Below are 4736 nucleotides of genomic sequence, written 5' to 3'. Positions count from 1 at the left end.
AAAATACTTTACAATAATCATTCAAAGATAATAAAATAAATTGAAGAATTTGAATCTTTGGGACTTTTAGAAATTTGTGAATGTAGAGATAGAACTATAGCTCCTGGAAACCTATAGATAAATAACAATATAGAGTATGAAATAGCTAATATTGAATTATAAAAAAGGATGTAATACGATATGAAAAATATAGGGAGCTATCATTTGAATACGATATACGTCTAGTAGTGTAATACGATATGAAAAAGATGATGTAATACGATATACGTCTAGTAGTGTATTTGTGTGACAGTAAAGATAACAATTAATAAAAGTATGCGGACTTTATTTTTACTTTATGCGAAGTAAAAAATCTGTTTTTGATATCATAATGGGATTAATATGGGAAATATTAGTAAAATAATAACATTAAGCACCATGTGTGATAAGTCCATATGAGAGAAGGTCATTTGAAAAGGTTTGGCTCCGTTCAACGCAAACCAATGCACATAATAAGGCAAGCCTACAATCTTTCCAAGTTTACGCAAATTTAGCAAACAACAAAACTATACAGAGCAAACGGACCACCAACTAATGAAAGTATGTAACTTGAGATATCTTGTAGAATCCATGTTTCCAAAACAACAACTAGTTTCTTCACATCCACCAATCCAAGCTCTGCTACTCACTCTTGCGAAGTATAATCGGCCGGTTTAAAACATGCTTCCCTGAAAAGAGCAAGAATTACCACATCATTAGGCATCTGGGTATAACATTACACCGATTCAATAACTAAACTACTTCCACTTCAGACATTCATGTACTCACCCCCACTTTGCGAACCCCACAAGAAATCAGATTTTGTGAAATTCACGCATACAAGATTGGTTGATGTAGTTCTTTTCTTACTGATTTTTTCTGTACTTACCGACTTCAAAAGCAATCGTAAATGTTATTTTCATTATAGAGTTTTGTTACTTGTTTCCTTCACTATTCCTTCTTTTTCATGGAGAGGGGAATGGGAGGGGGATGGGACAGGGATTACACGTTCAAATACAAAACCAAGTGGCCTAATAGTGGGCACTCTTTATATCAACCCGAATCATTTGATATAGAGACATCAATGTGGCATCAACCAGAGAGAATATCAAGGGAACTGTTAGATCCAACTGAAAGCTAACCCCCCCTATTATTTATGAGTGATGGGTCTTCAAGGAGGTAAAAGCTGATCATGTAACTGTGACAGACCCACTACATCAGGTTCTGTCATTTTTTTTTCTTTGCGAAGGATCAAGTTCTGTCATTTAATATGCTGCAGTACCTTAAGCACAATAAGAGACTCAACATTCATAATACTTGATTAACAGATAACTTACCATTCATTTCTTCAAGTGCTGCAGCCTGGTCTAAGGGGTTGGAAAAACTCACAAATCCATATCCCATGGTCTTACCGGTCCGCTTGTTTCTCACAACCTGTCAACATGAATTGTAGAAGCCCTTTGTTACCGAAACTTGTAAGCTACAACATACAATTATACAATAAAGTTTGAAGGGAGCAAGGTGAATATAAAATACTTTTTTTCTATTCTTTCTTTTCAGGTCTAATAACATCAGCATGATGGATCTTGAAATATAACTAAGCTACACTTCTTTTTTTATCAGGTAACTAAGCTACACTTCTATATAACACATTACGCAATTTCGGGTAATAAACAAATTACCAGTAGACTATGTTCCAATGAAGAGGTAAGGTATCACCACCATTACAACAACAACAACAACAACAACAACAACAACGACCCAGTATAATCCCACAAGTGGGGTCTGGGGAGGGTAATATGTACGCAGACCTTACTCTTACCCCGAAGGGTAGAGAGGCTGTTTCCAGGAGACCCTCGACTCAAAAAAAGCAACAAGAGCCGATATATTAGTACCATAAAAATGCATAATAAATTAGATGCTCAATGCTTTAGACATCCAAAAACTGGCAATATCTCACACCCTTTTAATTGGCTTATTTCATCAGTTTATGCAAATAAACAGTAACATACAGAACTAAGTCAACATGCATGTCTGCAGTGTACCCCCACCCCAAAAAATAAGAAAAGAACACACACACACGTGCGCGCAAGCATACAAACATACAACCTGAGGAATGCAATTTTTGATCCTACGATGACACTACTAATATGTTCTCTTTAATTTTGATCATTCAGGAGAAGTCTCTCTCAAAACTAGATGCATGCGTACACTATGGATGTACCCAGACTATCAATAGATGTCTTTAGAAGGATTTTTAGCTTTCTGAAGATTCATGAATGTTCAGGATGTAGAAATATGATGTAAGAAAAGAATTAAACTTCAAGGGGACAAAAAATATCTCCCTTCATGACCAAAAATACCCATTCTCATATATGCCAATCAAAACATAAAATGTAAAACTATTGGAGAAGTAAAATGAGAACATACCTGAGCCATATTAAAGGTTGGAAACCTTGAAAAGGCTTTTGATAGGACATCATCATTCACCTCATTCCCAAGATTACCACATAATAGACGATAATTATCTGTGACACCATCCAAATAGTAACTTAGTTATTCCACTGGACTAGGATTTGCACCAATTCTAACAGCATAGGCACAAATAAGTGAATAACCACGGGAAACAGGTGCAAAAAGCCATCACGGAAGGAAGTGTCTAGAGAACCAATAGTGGATACAATCACTGCAAACCATAATTCATGAAAAGGGGGCAATAAAGCATAATACTTAAACATCTTAGCAGCAAAAAGGATATTACTCAAACATGTAAGATTTGATAGATTACTTAGCAGAGTTTGTCTCCTGCACATTTCTAAACAACTCTGGACAAAGCACTAAAAGAAGTAAATGCATTTAGAAAGAGAAGGCATAAAACTTCCCATATCTTAACTAACACAAATTCCTATAGTAGATCTATTTCTATTCAAGTATCTATTATGCAGACAAGAGAGATAGCTAACACGGGTTATAAATTTTAGTACTGTGAGATAGATAAAACGAGGAGGGGATAGGATAATTGCCTTAAGGATAGTATGGGGAAAAGAGACAATCAATGTTATTAGTGCTTGTGCTCCACAAATTGATTAGATGCAAAGCTATGTTTTGAGAGAATATAGACACCTTAGTTCAAGGGATTCCAGGAGACCAACAAACCTTTATAGGGGGAGATGTAAATGGTCAATGCAGGTAAAGATAGTGACAGTTTTGAACAAGTACACGAGGGTTGAGGTTATGGTACTAGGAATTACGAAGGGACGACAATCGTAGAATCCACTTTAGCGTAAGGATTAGTGGTTGCTAACACATATTTAAAAAGAGAGATCTCACCTAATAACTTATAAGAGTGGGGATAACCATATTGAAATAGACTTTATCCTTACAAGAAGATGTGATATAACCAATGTAAGGAGTGAGCTCTGTTTTAATTCTTGTACCTTCTGTTTATGAAGTATAGCACTAATAGTAATACTTGTCCCAAATAGACCTAGTTTTAACAAAATAAACTAATACTAGCAATAAGGGGCCAAAACTATTTCTCCCTAGATGAATGCACAAGCAACGAGTTCAAAAATTACCACTGCTTGCCTAAATTGTATTTGTGACACAAAACAATCTGGGTGCAGAATGTCAAAATATTAGGCCTACTTTGCTCCCCACTCTAGCATCAAGACAATCATTATCGTGTCTGTCTCCCTCTAGTATAATTTATTAGGAAATTAAGGTTACCTGGTCGCCACTCTGCACGAGTAGGTTCTTTCTAGATTTGAAGCACACGACATACAACTTTCTTCTCGGGCTCAGCTTTGCGCTCAATTTCGCTGCTCCTAAACGTTGAAGGCACGTCTTCCATTGCGCCAATTAGGGTTTCCGGTATGTCAACAATTTGGGAATTTCCGGTAGCTAAATTGGGGATTTCCGGCAAAGGGTTGGGGAGACGATTTTCGGAATTGTATTGTGATTTGATTCCGGATAGAGATCGAAGATATAAATACTACCTTCCCTGTCCTTTTTAGATTCGATTTAGCAAACGAAAATATTTCTTCTTTAATTAATGTTTGGTTGAAAAATAAATAAATAATTAATGCTTCATGTAATATCTATCTTTTTTTTAGGTGCACACTTTAATATCTATCTTCATTATAAAGATTTCTCTTGGATGAGTTTATAATTTTATTTGTGGTGTGTTTTTACTAATCTCAAGCTTGACATATCTTTTTGATTTATCTATTTTTAAATATCAATCTATTATACAGCAATACAAGAGTTGATTTGTATTTGTTATAGTTTTGTGAATGATTATTTATCTTTTCTATCGTGACAACTCTAGTTCCATCACCTTTTAGCGTTCTGGGGCCTTACCACCTTCTTTCTATCTAGAAAACCTAAGAAAGAAAAGGGACAAAAAATGGGATTAATCCTAATTTCTTTGGTTAGTTCTTGTCATCACATAAATCTAGCGTTCGCCTTCTATGAGTAAAATCCATTCTCTAGCGGATTCCCATATGATGAGATAGTCCGATTAACACTGGGACACCCGCCGTGAAGGTCACTCAAAGTAACCTACTTGAGCTTCGCCCTTTGTATTGTACCGCCTGGAAAGAGGTTCGCTAGCCTTTTTCTTTCCCTGCACTTAACTGGTACAGTCAGCAAGGGAACTGATTATGTTTCCTCTGTTGTTTCTTTGACTCTGAGTGTTGGAACATGTCCCACACTTG

The 4736-nt window shown here is 35.9% G+C and overlaps 1 long non-coding RNA gene across 1 annotated transcript; it reads right to left on the bottom strand.

Annotated features, from left to right (window-relative positions):
* Positions 1-382: 382 nt before the first annotated feature.
* Positions 383-4004, bottom strand: LOC104247360 (uncharacterized). Its single transcript, XR_716205.2, has 4 exons — positions 3748-4004; positions 2449-2546; positions 1356-1452; positions 383-707 (listed from the first exon to the last, which is right to left on the bottom strand). It is a non-coding gene; the product is annotated as an uncharacterized lncRNA (long non-coding RNA).
* Between the last annotated feature and the right edge of the window lie 732 nt (positions 4005-4736).

This window comes from Nicotiana sylvestris, chromosome 9 (genome assembly GCF_000393655.2).
Source record: "Nicotiana sylvestris chromosome 9, ASM39365v2, whole genome shotgun sequence".
Lineage (NCBI taxonomy): Eukaryota > Viridiplantae > Streptophyta > Magnoliopsida > Solanales > Solanaceae > Nicotiana > Nicotiana sylvestris.
This window is presented reverse-complemented; position numbering and strand designations above follow the sequence as displayed.